The following is a 20,378-nucleotide window of genomic DNA, read 5'->3' on the forward strand; positions in this document are numbered from 1 at the left end:
ATAAAAAAAAAAAAAAAAAAAAAAATATATATATATATATATATATATATATATATATATATATATATGGGTTGGTTTGTTTATTTGTTTTGTATATTTTAAAATATATTTATATATATATTTTGCTGTATGCAATTATGCCTTTTGAATTTTTACCTCTTTACAAAAATGTTTCAGTTTAGAAAACGTTTAGCCTTTCTTCTAATACTGTAGCTAGAAAATATTCTATATTTATCTTTTATCTCTTCAAAACTACAGATCTGAGCAAATCAATTTATTAATTTACTAAGACGATTTCATTGGTTTGTTTGTCAGTCATAGGTACAATTTTATGTTTGCATTTACCACACCTGACAAAACTGAATAAGAAGGTCACAAGAGCCCTTAACATCTCTTAGTAGTATATGCCATAGAGCACTACACCGGCAAGATATGGACAAGATCTGTGAGATGGAGTGTATGTAGGGTTCTTGTAGCTTACAGGTGATTAGTCTCACTCCTTGTGAGACAGAGAGAGAAATGATCCAGATAAGAGGCTGACAGAAGAGGAAGGATCCTGTCAACAGCACACTATGCAGAGCTCTTGTGTGTGGCATAATGAATATGTAAGTAATCCAGCAGCATGATGTAAACCTCAGAATGGCGATTTGAATAGTGCGTTGTTGTCTATTGGTGCAGTTACATCTCAGTATTGGCTTATTAAAGAGTTTTATGATGCTTGTTTCTCGAGCCCCATTTGAAAAACACAGAGTTAATAATGTGTTACAAAACCGCAAAAGCCATTTGTGCAAATAATTGCAAAAATAAAGAATCAAAGATTGGCTTCTTAAACATTTGATGCATTTTTTTCTCTGCATAAATTGCATGAACACACAGAAATGCTGGTATTTGAAAGCAGCAATTATCAAAATATTTTTTTATTTTTCTGGAGAAAATGTGAGTAGAGCTTGGCAGTGATGAGGTGTTGATGGTGGTTGCCAGGATGTTGCTACGCAACTGCTAGGTTGTTCGCTTACTGGTCCAAGTCAAAGAGCCCAGCGCAAAGGTGTTCTGGATTTTAATCATGACTTAGGTTTCTCTTTCATTGTAAGTCTATCTATGGGATTTTGTGGCCTATTTTATTGTTCAACAGAAGAAACAGGAGATTGCCATCAAAATGTTAATACAGAATTTCTGCATACCACTCTACAATACAGCACAAATGAAGTGTATGTATGTATGTATGTATTTGCTTATTTATTTATTTATTTCAACCATTGTACTTGTATTATTTAAAAAATGCTTTTATTTTATTTTATTTATTTAGTTTTGGTCCAAAAGTGTCTTTTTATTAACATTTTAAATCATTTGATAGAATATGCTTGTAACAAAGTTCGTAGATCGGGAAGAAGGATGCGGGAACGTGCGAACATTTAAACATAAAACTTAAATAAAGAAATAAAAAAATACAAATCAAAAGTAAAAGTGGCAGCCCCTCATGGACGACTGCTGCATAAAAGAACAACATAAATAGTCCAGGCCTGGTCCTCTCTCCTCAAACACTGTCATCACTCCTCCTTTTATCCTTCCGGAGCTCCTCCGTGGGACTCGAGACACTCATTTTCATTTACTTCACCAGCCTCGCTCTGTTCTTATGGCTCTCGGCCCCACCCCACTCATCACAGCACTTATAAAGTCCACTATTTGCAGCCGAAACCAGAGTGGACATTATCGAGTGAACCTTATAATGAATCTTATAATGCACCTCAATAACCGTGAACAACCGATGTACACTCAAAAGCAAGCCATTATAGAATACTTATGCACTGTGAGTGTTAAACCGAATTAATTCCTGCATCTTGCAGAAGACAGCATCGGCAGCACATGTCACACATGTGTCTGATTTCGCTCAATCATTTTCATTCACTCATTCAATGGACTATATTAGGGAAGTAATGTAGGGAATAGTTTATGAGGGTATAAAGGGTAGTTTCAGATAAAGCCTTTGTTTCTGTTTCACTGGCTCAAAGCTGGATGTAACAAATGCTGATCCACATTATGAAGTAAACTTAATTTATTTGTAATTATCAGTTATTATATCTATTACTACCTCAGGCTAAGACATGTCTGATCATGTGATCAAGATATGGTGGCACCCATGAGAGTGTTCCAAGTAACATAAAACCGCTTTTATAAGGCAATTGATATGACTGTCAGAGTACCTTACCTTTTTTTTCTTTTTACCCCCTTTTTTATCTTTTAATAGATACAAAAAAAAACATTTGGGGTTTGTTCTAGCACTAGTGATGCTTCCCTCAGCAAACACAACCCAATATGTCTACCCAACACTCCATGTAAACTCAAAAAATCTCTGGTAACTACAAGTTTCATATGGCGATAACAAGATGCTGATGCAAAGAGAAAGTAGTGAGGCACCGAGTAAAAAAAGCACAGTAGCAAGCCCATCAGTGACACTAGGGTCTAGTATTTAGAAGACATAAGCAAACATCCTGTTGAAACAGGAACAAAGCCCCACTCCAATTCCTGCACCCTTCTCCAGTCACTCTGCTTCTTCAATAACACAATTAAAGCCAAGCAACTGTGTTCATTGGAACAAATGTGGGACTTGAAGGGAAACTAAGCAATGATTTTAAGTCCAGCAGAGACGATTAGTTCCGCTTGATGCCGAGAAACAGGAAAAGTTTCCAGAGGGGCGGGGAGAACTGGGAATGTAACGCATCTGCAAAAGTGTTACTGCACAGAGACTCACATAGCAAAAACACACTCGCAAACACAAAACTGCACTCGCAATCTGACTGCAACACTGAAGAAACAGTGATTTACATGTGTCTACTATGCTTTCAATGGTACAGTAGCTTTCATACATGATTATCAACATGTGCATAGCTGGTTGACACAATTGCAAAAATGAACATAATCAGATATTTGAAATTCAAGTTCTCATAAGATATGCTATTATTATACGTCCCAGGGTTTTTAAGCCAGAATGAATGATGGGCCAGCCTATCAGTTTTCCCATCAGAAGTAAAATCCATTTGTCAATGCTTTATGAGTGTAATAATGTAAAACCATCTCACCCTTGTAAAAAAGAAGTGTGCTTAAATGTACCAAATGTGCTCTTGTAGTGTACTTCAATATTTAAAAGTATATTAAAAAATCTACTTGCTGTATAATAATAATAAAATATAAATTAAATATTTGTTTCTTAACACACTTAAGTGCACTTTTTAAAAATGCCACTTCTAATATTTTTAAGTTTTAATTGTAAATTACATTTTGTAAAGGAGTATGCTATGATTTAGTAAACTTTTGTTGTGCTCTAAACAAGTACACATATTTTTGATGTGTTGGCTAACATACTAAAGCACATCTATTTTAAACATACTTAATTGCAACATCATAATTATAAATGTGTAATTGCAAATACATTTAAATACATAACATAAAAGTTTATACAAAAATGACATTAAAGCATAGTTTAGTTTATTATATATGCTTGTCAGTACATTTGGTAGTACACTGCACACATATTTCAAAGACAAAATAATTAATTTTGAAATTATATAAATATGTATTTAAATCATAATTAAGTGGGTCAAAAAAAGCACTCTAAAGTTGACAATTGAATTTAATGTAAATTTAAAGTATATTATTTCTGTATTCTGTATTCTTTTTAAAAGTATGCTAAAAAGTAATTATTCTTCACATGGCATTCCATAATGCAGCAGGACAGGATATTTTATTAAAAATATTTTATTTATAAGGTTATGTTATGTTTCATTTTGAACATGTGATTTCAATTGATATATACCTTTATGAATATATAAGACTTTATATATTCATGTTTCCTAATCAGATGCTATGCGGTAAGATTCTAGTGACAAATAAATTGTCTTCACACCAGACGCAACACACGACACTAACAAAATTATTTACAAATCACAGCCAATCAGAAGACTGTGTAGGCAGGCTCTCTCTGGGAACGTACTGTTGTCTGCTAACATTGCTAACATTCCCATTAAGTTCTGAAAACATTATTTCTGAATGTTTTTTGATCGTTCAATGTTTTGATCCCCTGAATTTTGTCATCCAGTTTTTCAATGTTTTAAAAAGTTTTTAAAAAGATTATACAAATATTAAGGGAACATTCCATTTATCATTTGGCAAACCTTATGGGAATGTTACTTTTGAATGTTCTAAAACAAGTAGCATCACGTAAAAAAAAATAAAAAAATGTTAGGTGAACGTCCAAATAAAACATTTTAAAAGAAAAGAAGAACCATTTAGATAACCTTGGCAGAAAGTTAGCTTGTTCTGCGAACATTTCCTGTTAGCTGGACTCACACTTGCAACAGAATGAATGTGCATAATCAAATTAATAAAACATTTTAACATTATTCAAAATGTCTGTATCAGTGACTGCTACCATCTCACTCAATTCTTAAATGTTATTTTTATTTTCAAGATCTGAGGTAAATTGTGCCTTATCTCTTTCATTATGGCTGCCAGTCATGCTATCATGAAAATAATAATAATATAAAAAAAATCCAAAAATAGAATTCACTCTTTCTCATCATGTATCGCTAGTGCAGCCAATTATAACAAAAACGTCTCGGTTACGTATGTAACCCTCGTTCCCTGAAGGAGGGAACGGAGACGTCACGTCGGAGGACCGACGAATTGGCATCTCGCTTAGAGGGACCAATCTACTTCGAGTGTAAACTAACCGAGCCAATGCACATTGGTATGCGATTATTGCATCCAGCTGCTGCTGATCACAGCGTGAGTATAAGTAGGCAGCAGATGCAGCGCATATTCAGGTTTTCGCTGAGGAGCCGAGCCAGTGACCCGGCCGCTCAGCGGTGGTACAGGAGCTGTGGCGACGGGACGTGACGTCTCCGTTCCCTCCTTCAGGGAACGAGGATTACATACGTAACTGAGACGTTCCCTTTCAGTCGGTCACTCTCGACGCAAATGCTAGCAGGAGCAAAGTCTTCATTGAAAGGAACTTCAGCTCAGCCGCCTGCAAAAAGTCTCAAATGGGCCCTGCTGTAGTGCCGTGAGCACCAGAGTCAGGTCCCATGAGGGAATAGAGGTGGGCCGTGGATGATTTAACCTTCTCGCCCCCTTAAGAAACCTGACGACCAGGTCATGCTTACTCAACGACCTCCTTCTACGGGGTCGTGGTTAGCAGCGATTGCAGCGACATAAACTTTAAGGGTGGAGGGAGACAGCCTTCGCTCCAACCCTTGCTGCAAAAGGACAGCACAACTCCGATCGGGCATCTTCGAGGGTCTTCTTGGCGAGAAGAACACCACTCAACGAACAGGTTCCACTTTCAGGCGTAGGCATGTCTCGTAGATGGTGCTCTCGCTGAAGTGATGGTGTCAACTACCTCTTGGGGTAGGCCACTCAGAACCTCCGCGTCCCGTCCAGGGACCGGACATGAAGTTTCCAGAGGTCTGGACGCTGGTGCCAAAGGGTGCCCCGTCTCTGAGTCAGTAAATCCTTCCTCAGAGGAATCGGCCAAGGAGGGGCTGTTCACGAGGAGCATTAGTTCCGGGAAGGCCAATAGGGTGCCACCAGCAGGACCTGCTCCTCGTCCTCCCTGACCTTGCACAACAACTGTGCCAGAAGGCTCACTGGGGGAAATGCATACTTGCGAAGGCCCCGCGGCCAGCTGTGTGCCAGTGCGTCCGTGCCGAGTGTTCCCTCGGTCAGGGCGAAGAACAACTGGCAGTGAGAGGTTTCTGGAGAGGCAAACACGCTCTGAAACGTCCCCAAACCAGCTGGACCATCTGGGGATGGAGTCGCCATTCTCCCGGGATAAAACCCCGTCTTCATATCGGCTGGAGGGACCGGCTCTATCGCATCCTTCGCCAGTAGGACTGCGACCTCCGCCCGCAAGACAGGACCATTGGCCGCCTTCTCTGTTGTGAAGCGATGCCACTGAACTTGGGGGGACACCGGGCGACTGAATCGCATTGCCGAGCCTGACGGTTCGAAGGAGCCATCGAGATGGGCTGGGTAGCTCAAGCCAGGCTCCCAGACACCGCGCTAGTGGCATCAACGGAACTACAGGTGTACCCGCAGTGGGGTAGCGCAGAAAAATGCAGGGACCCAGCCCGGGCGTCTCGTAGCCGGTCCGAGGCGGGGTCTGGTGTGTGTAACGCTGACCTGCGTTCGAGCAGAGGGTGCGTGGGTAGTCCGTTGGTTCGTCCTCCCGATCCGCCCACTGCTGCTCACTGGCGAGAGAGGAGGGTGAGTGTAATATGCACTAGATCGTCCACAACCCCCTGTCCCCTCTGGGAACCCAGAAATAGAGGAATTGCTCTTTGTCGAGAATTTGGGTACCACCGACCGAGAGGTCAGTGGTGGAAAAAGATGAAAAGATTCTCCGCTCGGCCGTCCTCCGCGGGAGGGAGTGGTGTGCTTACCATCTCCTCAAGAGCACGTCCCTCCACCTCTGGGTCGCCTGTCTCCGGGTCTCTTGCTCTCTCGCTTGCCACCAGGTTTGGCGGGGGCCTGGACGGGCGGGGAGGCTGCCCTGCGACCGGCTCCACGGCATAGCTTTGCTGGAGGCCGCAGGAGCGCTGCTCTTGTTCTCGGCATAGCTTTTCTGGAGGCGGCAGGAGCGCTGCTCTTGTTTTGGCGGTGGCAGGGGGGCCGCCCTCGGCAACGGCAGCAGCTGCACGCAGATGTACCTGATGGCCTCAGTCTGCATTGGTCAGTGGAGAACCGCTGGGCAAGTTCTCCACCGTGTCGCCAAACGGCCGGCCTGGGACACGGGGGCATTCAAGAATCGTGTCTTGTCCGTCTCGCGCATGTCAGCCAGTCACAGCCAGAAATGGCGCTCCTGGACCACCATAGTGGACATCGCACGACCCAGAGACCGCGCCGTAACCTTCGTCGCTCGTGGCGCGAGGTCCGCCGTGGTGCTACCCCGAGAACCAATCGTGCAACCTTGAGGGCTCGGGACATGGTTAAAGTCTTCACTTCAGCCCTACCCCTACGGCGGCCAGGGAAAGCATAGCCATTATTTCTGGATCCGATTCAGGCATTGCTACGGTCCCGGAGGAGAGCAGCGCAGCCGAATCTTCCTCTCCAGAAAGTTAAAAAGTTTAAACTTTAAAAAGAAGCACCCGAAATTGCTCTTTTAGGGAAAAGCTCTTTTAGCGTGCTGAGGCGCACAAGGGAGATGATCATCTGCAACACACACAGCCTGGTAGTGCAGCCTGATGTGTGCAACCCACTCTACACGGGAAACCACCACCGCTGAAGCGCCGTCCGCCAACACAAAGAGCTCTCCATTAGCGCGCTGAACTCGTTCAGTCTTCTTCTCTCAGTAGATTAGTCAGGAGCAGAACGATGTGATTGCTCAGCTCCGAAGCGAAAAGCTGAATATGCACTGCATCTGCTGCCTACTTATACTCACGCTGTGATCAGCAGCAGCTGGATGCAATAATCGCATGCCAATGTGCATTGGCCCGTTTAGTTTACACTCGAAGTAGATTGGTCCCTCTAAGCGAGATCCCAATTCGTCGGTCCTCCGACGTGACGTCGAGAATGACCGACTGAAAGGGAACTCTCATAATCATGGAAAATATACCTTTTATATTGTGTCACAGTGAATCTGTTTAGGACACGGTGGAAACTTATGATTGCATGGGCATCACTGGATGTGAATATTTTTAAAGATGAAAACCAGTTCAAGAACAGATGTGTGTTTCACAGCAGCATGATTTATTTGAACTACAGGAAATATCATAGTAATCGAAATCTGGTATATGTGTTATATGGTATATGCTAAATGTCATTAAGCCTGCGCTGAAAGAGACTTGATTATTAGGTGGTTCTTGGATGTTCTGATTTGATGGTGCTCTGTGGCCTGAAAAGTCTGAGAACTGCATTTCTGATATCGTCAGTCATTATGATGAATGGAATGATATAGGATATAGAAATTTTCATTAAAAGCACAGTATATTTGTCAGATAGATTAATTTAGCCCAATATACTAGGTATTTGGGGCAGAAACTACAATATGCATTCAAATATGCTTTAAAACAGAACAATATGTATTTGAAAATGGGTTTTCTGATGGATTTTTAACAAACACAATGGGCCTCATTTACGAAACGAACTGAGGCCCAATTTGTTTCAGTTCTTTCTTATATTTAAATTATTTCATTCTCAGCTAAGCAGACCTGGAATATCAGATTTCTTATAGTTCTTTGAAGTAGAGAAATATATGTCAAACTGAATGGGTCATGCAAGTTTTGTGGTTTTTGTGGAAACAGGTCTATGGCGTGCTGTCAAGTGGCCTGTGCAGATATCTGCTCCACTCTTCTTGGATCAGATGGATAGCTCCATTTTGGACTGTTTGGCTTCTCATAAAAGCATAAAGAGGGAGATAATGTCATGTCAGGAGGAAAAAAAATTCAATTATTCAATGTCAATTATTACATCTACCACAAAATGTTCATTGCTGGAAAACTCCTCCAATAGAACAATGAGCCACTGAAATTTGGGGTGAAACACAATTAGACAAATTTGGGCTGTTTGTTCTGTTCACAATTGTTTTGTGAAATATAAAACTTTTAATTCAAATGCACTGAACGTTCATTTAAGACAATGTAAAAATATGCTGTTCCTTACGGCTACTGGACTATTTTCCCATAAACACAATTTCTATGAGAATGTGCATAATTGAATTAAAGCCCAGGAGCTCCAATAGCGCATATTTAGCGTAGGAGTTATACAACACCCCCGCTTCTCCTTTATCTCTCTTCCTCCTCTGCAGCTTTCCATCTCCAAAGAATTTGTCCCTCTGGACCGCACTGCTGTGAGCAAAACCCAGTGTTCAATATTCCAGATTTGAAGGTTTTCAATAATGTCATTATTTTATTATTTGCTACTGCTGTTCATTTTGTTCTGAAATGTCCAGTGCATTGATAACTGCCAAAAATTGAGATGATTTTAAGCCAGTGGAGCGTTTTAATGGCCAGTTCTGATAGTACAGATTGTCAGCATAGTCATTTTAAAAATTTCAGGTTTCAAACTGGAGTTTTCAATCGACCAGAAATGCAGCTAAAATTGTTCATGAATGTGCATGTAGTCCACCTACAGTTTCCCTAGTAAAAAAAAATAAATAATAATAATATATTTAAAATACATTTATTTCATACCAATTATAGTTCAAAAACACCGACATATCGCTTGAGACTTACTGATATAAAAAATTATAATTAAACTTGATTTGAAGTACTACTTGTGTACAATGCACATTTCTTAATATTAAGCCTTATAAACTCTGCGGACCCGGATACGGGTCCAAAGTCACGTTAAAAATGTGTATGTTTCATTTACATAGCCTTCCTTATATGGTATCAGCCCATATATGGATTCATTTGAAAGCTTGGAGTGTCTTCTTTACAAAGAATACCATTCCTTTTGGTTTTTATATTCATAAAGCAGTAAAATTAAGCTTAGAAAAAATGTATTCGTCCCACACACGATTTTCCGCCTAGCCATTGCAAACTTTTTTTACGAAGAATGTGTATTTGACATATTTTTTACAATAAAGTCAAGTCATATATCACAAGAAAGCGCTCATTCTCAGAAATTTCACGATGTAGATTATTTTATTGTGTGACAATCATAGATCGAATTATCTTCAACTGAATCGCGATGAAAAAAAAAAACGGAATTTTTTATTGTGTAACATTTCTACTCGTAGCACTGCTTCAGTTAGCCGCAAACAGCCACATTCTAACTCCTGTTTAGAAGCTGTTATTTGAAAGATTCTTTTTTCTGGTACTTTTTGGCATGTAGTGGCATCAAACAAAGTAAATTCCAGAGAGTTGAGCCTAAAAGAACCTGAAGTACAGAATTTCAAAAAATTATATGGATTTAAAACTCCAAAATCGCCTATGTTTTTTTTGTGTTTATTGTAATATTTGAAAAATATATAAGGTTATTTATAAAGAATTCCCCTCATATTTTGTAGTTCAAAGGGTTTTATTTACAATGAAACCATTTTTTTTCATTTCCTCCATTGTATGTGTGTAGGGCAAACATTTGAATTTGAGTATGAAAAATTTAGGCGAAAATACCAAAAACGCCCCAGAGAATTAAATGCGTTTTAATGTCACTATTGATGAGGATCTTTGAATAATATCTATCTTTAAATGCTAGATATTTAAAGTGTACCTGAATTATACTTGCAATAGTTCAACTTTAGCACAATCAAATACTTCAGAATATCTCTACTAAATTACTCGCTCAATAGTGTCATGCAGCTGTTTGCAGTGAAGGCTTATAATGTACATGTTAACCCCTTTGCTGTCACCCCCTCATCGTCGGCATGGAGACACAAATGACATACCCAAAATAAAAAGGTTGCTGCTCAGTCTTTCTGACTAGATACATATCAACATATGTTCACAAAGCTGACACTTCAAAGTTTACTGTTCAAGAATCAGAATTACTCAGACTGTTATGGTAATAGAGATATATAAGCTCAAACATAAAAACAAAAAATCTAAATATTAAAAAATACATATATTTTTTAAATGTATAAAAAAATATGTTGCTGTGGTAAATGCTTTTAGAAACACAATGAAGCTAAAGCCACAAGTCTACTCATGATTAATTTCACATTTCAGGACATAATCTCTAAAACTGTGAGTTTTATGAAACATTTTCTAAGACCATGTCATGTGTGATTTTAGAGAAGGCTAATACTCAATCAACGTAAACTCAGCACACCTGAAACGAGGATTAGGTGCATGGGAACAAAATCAAACAAAAAGTTGAATCAAAAATAAGTAACGAACCCCCACACTATCAATACTTGCTAATTCTTAAACGTTATTCAACATTGCATTTAATAAAGTTTAAGAATTAGCAAGTATTGATAGTGTGTGGGTTCGTTACTTATTTTTAATAAAAGGCGAATAAAATTGATCTATGGCCCTCTGTAAGCTCTCCTGCGTGCTGTAGCCTCATGTCTGGCTCGGCAAACTGCCCCATTCATGATTCTATTGTTCTCACCCGACGAACCTTTCACACCTCTGCCAGGTATGAGACATTATCCTCATTATTCCATTATCGTTATTATTTTGTTTTTATTCAGCCATTAGTAGCCTTTATTCTGGCATTACAAGGTTTACCAAGCCACATCGCTTCGATCCCAATATACATTTACGCGTATTATCAAAAGTCTTTCTAAAAAAATACAACAAAACATATTCTTGCGACCTTACGTGAATTATTATGACAAAATAGATTATAAAGAAGAACTGCACCTGTTCTGCAGCTGCATTAGAGCTAACATTAGCATCAAGCAACTTAAGAAAATGTATGAGATTATTAGTACTTTTACTCAAAACTCACTTTAAACCACCATCGAGTGTTTGTAATAACTTACTTTTGCGATCTCATGTGGAATTTGGCCGTTTACTGTTGTTAAAATATGCTATTTATAGCCTTTTATATTGCTGCACAAATTTGCATTTCAGATGTACACATTCTATATTGTTATGAATGCGTGACAGGATGAGACGGGGCTTGTTATTAGACGCAATATGATTGACAAGGCGATGGACGAATCAGGGTTTCTCTGAGTCACAGCGCAAGCACGGAAGAGTAAACACACAGAGACAGCCCAGGGAGCGGCTAATTATCATCAGATCGCATAAATCAGTGGAAAATGAATAGAAATGATGATTCTGTCTGAAGAAATAGGACGTAAACATGAGTAAATATATCTATATATCTCCATGTATATGCATCTTTGGACTATAAGCCCTTATTGATGCTGTTCAGTGAAGCTATGTGAACACAAATAAACCGCTTTTTATATAAAAAGTGAAGTGGCGTGTGGCCAAGTATGGTGACCCATACTCAGAATTTGTGCTCTGCATTTAAACCAACCAAGTGCACACACACACACAGTAGTGAACACACACCCGGAGCAGTGGGCAGCCATATTGCTGTGGCGCCCTGGGAGCAGTTGGGGGTTCGGTGCCTTGCCTGTGGTGTCCCCTCAGTCGAGGTATTGAGGGTGGAAGAGAGCGCTGTACATTCACTACTGCCCTAATCATGTCATGTTTAATGAATAATCTTCTGTTTTGCATCCATCAAGTTTCAATGAATGAACGAACAAGCAAGCATTGCTCTGTGGTTAAGTAATATCCATCCATCTATCCATTTTTCAAACCACTAGTCTTTCATAGTGTTGTGGGGTAACATATAGAATGTTTCAAGTTTAAATAAATAAAACTTGTGACATGCTGCCACACAATATTAAAATGTTGTAAACGCACAGTTACTAGAACTGGGCTATTGTATGGAATATCTTTAGTTTAAGTAAGTAAGTTAAATTAAGTTAAGTAAGCAAATAAATGAATAAATACTTGTCATACAGTATACAGTACATATTACCACACAATATTAAAATGTTTTAACTACACCTTTACAAGAACTAAAAAAAATATTTATAAGCTATGCAGCTGAATTGTGATTGATTTGATATCTTTGATATGTATTTTCCCATACAGCTTTTCTCTGAATCTGAGCATAGTTGAACCAAAGGTGTCTGTTACAGGAAAAATAATACCAGGCACGTCCACTGAAGGGGATAGTGAAGGGCTTGAGTCTGTCTACAATGGATATGTCAAAGCAAACATTCCAAACATCACTGCTCATATCTGGTGTAGAAATATTAGTCCATATCTCAGTTAATGTGACATAATGTGTAGTTACTGGGTTTCTCTTTGCATGGCAGTATAGTGTTGACATAAAACTCCTACAGACATATAAGAGTCTATTCATACCAACCACCCCTACTGTACATGAAACACATAAAAAGTATTAAAGCTTTGATTAACAATCAGACCAGTTAACCTTTTTTTTTTTACTATTGCGTGTACCCTTAAAAGGGTTGCAGATTACAACTGAACATCTTGGTGGTTATTTCTTTCCCAATGTATGATATTATGCCCTGTCAGAAAATTTGGAAATTGACAAAAACTGTTGCGTATTATTATTTCAACAATTATTATTCCAAATTCAAGTATAATTTAGTGTTTTAGTTGGTAGTGATATAAAAATACCTAATGTTGTTAAAATATTTACAGAACTCAAATGAGTAGAATTAGTGAGCATATGTTAATCCATTTTGGAAAGTTTCAGCTCAGAATGCAGTTCCAAAATTGTCTAAGACTAAAATAGTGCCACATGTTTTCTTTAAAAAATAAAATCTCATTTAGATTCAGTCCTGAAGACAGTATTATGCCAAACAGCCTCTCACTTATCTCTCTACTCGGTTTATTTTCTTCCTTAAGTGACCCTTTGACCTTACATGCTCTATTTGGCTGCTAAAAACATTGACAGGTTTTGAGTAGTTTCTTGAGCAAATACATACAAATTATCATAAAATACCACACATAAAAAGGCAAAAGAGGTGCAAATATAGAGGTTCTGATCAATATTACAGCAGAAGAAAGCAGAATACCCAGAATTATGTATGTTACAATTGACAAATTTTGCATTTTATTGGTTAATAAGGTGGATAATAAGGTTCTTGGTTAATAAGGTGTTCTAGGTAGTTACAAGGGAATTGCTATGGTTGCCAAGTCAAAAGAGTCACCCCCAAGTCTCTAAATATGGCTCATCAAAGTATTTTTGTCTGTCTTTATCATCTTACTTGTGGTGTGGGTTTATTTAAATCCCTAACCCGCCGTATGAGTAACAGTAATAGGGATTTGGAGGATTTAGTGTATTTAGATTCATTTATTTGTGTTCCAACGTTGAAAGGCGGATCTGTTCTTCCAAACCATCAATGTAAAAACTAACCATCTAAGCTGCTGGTGCATTAAAAACCTTAATCCAACCTCTTGACAGAACTATGACAGCTATGACTTAAAATCCAAAAGATTAGATCTTTAGAGGCAAGCACTGTCCTATCTGAATTAAAGACTGGATTTATCGTCCACTTTTTCTTATTCTTTCTTTACACAAGAAAAGAAAAAGGCAAAAGTTGTGTTCTTCTTTCTTCCAGTAAGAGGTTATTTAAGGCTTTGGAAAGCTTTTTGTGTTACGCAGTGTAGTCATGTGGTGTGTCCTATGCGTTCAGAGGAGACCTTTTTGTACCCAGGGTCTCTCACTGCTGTCAGACCAGCTGTAAGAGTGAAAGAGTTCTGCTGTTTGCAATGTCACTAGACTTCCATCTGTTCATGCAGACAACTTGATGAAAAACATCTTCGAATACAACATTTCATAGGTTGTGTTTGTTTTATGCCAAACTGTTAAATACATGTTAAATTCTGGCACATTAATAGTTGCATTAATTAGTCTCTCTTTCTTGCTCTTTCATCCTCCCCTCCCCCATTCGAGTATCAGCTTACGTGGGCTGAGTCTTCAGGGTTCAACAAGTTTTCTCAACATGAATATTCATGCACTCTCTCCTTGTGTGAATGTGATCTTTATTCTTTAAAGCGGCTCATGAAGAAATTATTTTCTGCCTCCTCTGTAATATTCACAACATTCACATGAAGAATACATGCATTCTTGAATTCAACATGAAATCCAAAGTGACCTAATTACTTGTTTTTTAATACACATTCCAGGTCTTATAATGTACAATTCATCAGTGTATATTATTTTAAAGAAAGGGAAAAAAAGGTTTTGTAATCTTTAACCAAATATATAATAAATGGCCTAGCACATTCAGACTAACCAGTCAGAAAACAGCTACACAGGCATTGTTTTATGATACTGTTTTAGATATTCAGGGCTTGACAAATAAGGACTCCCCGATGGCCCGGGGCCACCGTGAAAGACGTTCGGAACAGTTGACGGATTTGTCACTGGCCCGATCGCGCCACTGCTGCCAATTTAAACATTCAAACAATTGTAAAGCATTCAATTGCAAGAACACGCGAATGTGTGCACAGCATGTGTCATGTGTCTTCAACAATGTTTGAACTTTATATTTGTTAGGCTAGTATTTTTTGCTGTGGTATTGAAATTGGAATTGAGAATTGTACATTTGAACTAGTATTTAAAATTTTGATATCATATAAATTACAAGAATACAAGATAACATGGGTCAAAAACAATGATAACATTTTTTTTTTTTTTTTTGTGGCAGGGTAAATAAAAATGTAAACCACTGGCCCGACCAGGCCAGTAGAAAAAAATCCTTAGTGTTGAGCCCTGGATATTGCTGGCTAATGGTAGTAATAACTTTTTAATATTTATAAATATAATGAAAAAAAATTAGTATTTCACTTCTGCGCTAATCTAATAGTTTGTACTTTAGTAGTTTGTGCTTTAAACTTGCCATTATGTGCTTGAATGTTGTTTGTACTTCTAGTAAATTGCTTGTGGTGTTCCACAAGTCACTTTGGATGAACATGACTAGTGAATAAAAAAATAACGTATGAAGTAAAATGTACTGCAATTTAACAGTTACAGCAAAATAGCAAATAACAATGCATTTAAAGGGATAGTTCTCCCAAAAATAAAAATTGTCATCATTTACGCACCCTCCAGTTGTTCCAAACCCATATGAGTTTCTTTTCTTTCTTAGGTTTGGAACAACATGTAAATGTTGACAAAATTGTCATTTTTGGAAGAACTATCCCTTTGATAGAGAAAAAGAAAAAAAAAGTTACCACTGGCTGCAAACTCCATTCTGATATGGAACACCCACTTTTCATAATTCAGTCAATATCAATGGATAAAATACATTCAACATACAGCATAGGCTCATTAGAAAATGTCCCTCTACCAACGTTTTTGTGAAACTAAAACATACCTATACATACAATTCACAGCAGTTTCCAGCTGAAATCTTATACTCAGGTGCGCCATAACAGGGATGGAAGGTTAGGATGATTCCAAGGGCCCTGATCAGAGAGGGGCCCGATGCCACCAAGCCTCCAGAACATAATTATTAATGAGTTAATATGCTGTTCAGGGGGCCCAGAAACCATAGTGGCACCCCTGCTAATACTAGTGTAAGTAAAACAACTTATTTCTTTTTTAACACAAACTATGATTGCCGGGGCAGATTATTGATTGATAAAGACTTATTTATTTATTTTTTTCGTATTGAATTTCCTAACTGCTGTTACACATGCAACAACCCACTTATATATATTTTTTTTTTCATAAATAAATAAATAATCTATCCACACTAATAATCAACCTGTTGTTTTTCATGTCAGTAATTCCAGCAGTCAAAAAGTACTAATTGCCCTGCCCAAGGATTAATTAATGCAAATGCTGGAAAAGTCAATGCAGAGCCCAAAGTTTATATCATTTTACCGAACTACAATTTTCCCAGTGCAGCATATTAACAGGCCACTGGTTCGTGATTGTCTGGTTGAACATCAGTTTGCTAATACATAGTTTGTGAATGTGAGTGTGTAATCAGCTGAGGGCAAGTCCCTATAGCATTGTGCCAAAACATGCTCACGAGTTTGGAGAGATGCTCATTTTCATCATCAAATCAAGAGAGGCATCTCAAATGACTTAGCATTAGGCAGTTTGCTATGCTAATCGAGACAATTAGCATAAATAGGCAGGGGAAAAAAAAGAGTTAGCCAACATAAAACGAGAGCAAACTACACAGACATTAGACAGAGAACAATTATGAATCATTCAACACCATGCCAGCAGTTAAAAGACTTTGATAGCTTATATGCTTTGTGAACTTACAGGTTGCGCTTTCTTTTCCATCACAAGCCCTTCATAATTCATGTCATTTTTTACAGCAGGAGGTTTTGCCATGTTTCTGTACTGTGCCAGAGCACTTGCTAAAAGCTCTGTATAGAGAGGTAATAGCTACCCGCTGATATGATGAGACAATCTGTGCTTAATTGCACAGTTTAATAGTTAAGCCATGTAACTGATAATTGAAGGCTTTGTGCCTCCTACAGAGACCGATGGTATTTTTAGCCACTTTGTCATGCGGTCTTTAAGATGACATTGTTGCCATAGCTTCTGGATTTTTCATAAAAAATGATTTATTAATTGTAATAGCAAAATATTCATTTGACTCAAATTGATCAAACATGTTGATGGAACACACAAAAAAAATAAAAAATCATATTAGGATGCATAACATAAGGCATTTTAATTTAGCAAATCTAATTTTAAAGGGGTCATATGATGCGATTTCAATTTTTCCTTTCTCTTTGTAGTGTTACAAGCTCTTGGTGCATCTGTAAAGTTGCAAAGACTGAAGTCTCAAATCCAAAGAGATATTCTTTATAAAAGTTCAGAGTCAGCCACACCTACCTAAAACGGCTCGTTCTAACACGCTCCCACATATCTACCTCACTATGTGGGAAGATTTGCATAACGCCGCCCAAATGTTCACGCAAAGAAAGGCGGCGTAACTTTTAGTCTCACTGTAGTTTTGTTGACGCTGCAGCCATGTCGTGAAGACGCTGTGTGCTTCATTGTGAAAGCGAAACTACTTTGTTTGGTCTTCCAAAAGAGGATGATATCTGCTTCGTCATGCCTAGAGCTGATCTGTGCTGGTCGCTGAGGGAATACATCAACTTTCACCGTGGACGAAGTGGAATCCAGCCCGGGGTCCGTCACATGTGGTTGCCGCTCATTCGTCGGCTTCACCGGATGCGCCATTCTCGACCCCGCCGCCTCAGCTCACTCTAGCTCGGCCTCAGCTCACGCTAAGCCGGGGGTTCCGCTCACGCTAGCCCGACCTCAGCACACTCTATCCCGGCCTCAGCACACGCTAAGCCGGGGCTTCCCCTCACGCTAGGCCGCTGTGTTTTTCGTTGTGAAAGCGAAACTACTTTGTTTGGTCTTCCAAAAGAGGACACGACTACAAATCAGTGGTTAAGTTGTATTTACAACACTGTTCCAGAACAGTTTAACCCAAATATCCAGATGTGTGCAGCGCATTTTATGGAGGACTGTTTACTGATCCTGGGAGAGTAATGTTAGACTAAAATGCCGGCAGTTCTGACTCACGTAAGTACATTTTAATTTAAAGGATTTGCCACTGATGATTCAAACGCGAATTTTGGGCAGTAGAGTAGCACTTGTTGTTTGTCATTTCTCTGATCACAAATGCAGACAGAGTTTTATGTTCACGATGCAATGCAACGCAACGCGTAAAAAGACAGTATAAGTCATTATAATCAGTAATTATGTCCCCACTGGACGCAACAAATGCCTCCGGGATACAGCATCAACAGTATGTGAGGGGCGTAACATTTCCATCTCACGCTTGAGGTATTCGGTCAATCACAATGCACTGGATAGCTGGCCAATCACAGCACACCTTGCTTTTTCAGAATGATGAGCTTTGTAAAAATCAACGCGTTTCAGAAAGGCAGGGCATAGAGGAGAAACAATATATATTTGGAGGAGAAACAAAAAATATGTTTTTTGAACCTTAAACCGCATAAACACATTGCACTACACCAAATACACAAAATAATGTTCTTTTTAGCAACGTCATATGAATCATTTAAATAGTATCTGAGAGATACCAAACACAGAGTTTGTCTGTTACTTTTGTCTTGTAGGAAGATCACCGGGAGACTGGAAGGAGAAAAGGAGTAGGAGACTGGTAACAGGGACGCGGAGAGGACCAAGGAGATAAGTATTTTTCAGGTGAGTAACAATCCAAACAGATGCAGTCTTAGCCATAGATGAGACGAGAGAAGGCCTGTGTGTGTGATGCTGGCTTTTATGGAGAGTTAATGAGGATGGCAGACAGGTGTGGTGATTCTGAAGTGTGTGCAGGTGAAAGTGAATGAGGATTGTGGGAGACGTAGTGTACAGAGGTGACAGGCATGGTGACTGATTATCCTGACAACTTTATTGGGGAAAAACATTTTTGCAGAAGTAAAAAAAATATAGCCCACAACACCAAAGAAGAAAAAAATGCTCTTTCAGCAGATATTAATATGGACAAAATATATGTAAAACAACGAAATGTACAATTTGGGGAACTATGCCCTTGTCATGTCTTAAATCCACTGTGCAATGCTGGTGACATGAAAGAAGAATTGCATACTTTTCCCACAGTAATCCCCTCAGGCATTCCCTCCTTCAGTTCTCTCTTCTTTTGTGCTCCCTCTCTCTCTCTTTGAATGCCAGAACCGCTGCCGAATGCTCTGCCATCTTTCTGCTTCCACAACGGTCATGAGAATTCCCTCTCTCAACCATATGCCTTCACAATTTCAGAATTTAATCCACTACAGTCAATCAAATAGATTTATCATTCCCTCCAGGATTTGTGTCTTGTGAATGCAAGAATGGATGCAAATTCAACCAATCCTGTATTATTTGCCAAAGCTTTCAACTCAGTGTTATTTTTCCAGTTTTTCCAAATAAAGTGTAAACTTGAAGAGAAAAGGTAGACAGTATAAGCACGTTCCATGAATTGCAGGCCAGTGTGATCGACACATCGTTTGAATGTCAAACCGTCCTAATGCTTGATTTCTACTTGAAAGTGATTATTCTGAAGGGTGCAGGGCATTACTGTTTCATATGTGTGTGTTTAGTACACCCTCTATGACAAATCAGTAACACTTTGGGGACCAATTCTCACTATTAACTAGTTGCTTACAAACATTAATATTACAAGCATATTGGCTGTTTATTAGTACTGTGATGGATCAGCTGCCTCTCCCCTAATTATTATCATCACCCCGCCTTAATCGCCGCCCTTCACCAGGCTCCCGACAGGAGTGGGTGTGTGAGAGAGGAGGGGCCAGGTCTGGTGTCGTGTGATGAGGCACACCTGAAGTGATTGGAGCATCGTCACCGCCGCTGTTAAAAGCAGAGTTTATTGAGGGAAAAAGTTGTAGAAAATAGTTAATTAATAGTGTGAATTGGTCCCCAAACTAAAGTGTGACCTGAAAATTTATATCATTGCCACTATTTGGAATATCAATATTTTCTTTGACAAATACTGTACAGTATATGGATGGGATGGATGAATGGATAGATGGATGGATGACTGATTCATGTTTATAACTGTTACCCATCCAAAAATTAAAATTAATTTATTCACTGTAATCACTATGCTATGACGTCACAACACATATTTTAGAGAATGTGGGGTTTCATGCAGCATTAGAGCCCTTCGACTTTCATTGTATGGATAAAAACATTTTTCAAAAAAAAATGTCCTTGTGATTGGCAGGAGAAACTCATATAGTGGTGTTTCTTATACAACAACATAACGCTGATTACCTACTGCAGTATGATTGCATTGTTGGGGAAATTAGTTAATCGCGACTGTTACCTGAAACTGTATTAACATAGTGGCACCTCCATTGCTTGAGCCACCTTGGCTGTCGTTAATGACGTTATATGCAGTT

The 20,378-nt window shown here is 38.8% G+C and overlaps 1 protein-coding gene across 1 annotated transcript in view; it reads right to left on the reverse strand.

Moving 5' to 3' along the window:
- The window catches only part of LOC107563625 (glutamate receptor ionotropic, delta-1-like), a 330,254-nt gene that overhangs the window by 276,211 nt on the left and 33,665 nt on the right, over positions 1-20,378 (reverse strand). The window lies entirely within an intron of this gene.

The sequence above is a fragment of the Sinocyclocheilus grahami genome, unplaced genomic scaffold (assembly GCF_001515645.1).
Source record: "Sinocyclocheilus grahami isolate Dianchi unplaced genomic scaffold, SAMN03320097.WGS_v1.1 scaffold883.1, whole genome shotgun sequence".
Taxonomy (NCBI): Eukaryota; Metazoa; Chordata; class Actinopteri; order Cypriniformes; family Cyprinidae; genus Sinocyclocheilus; species Sinocyclocheilus grahami.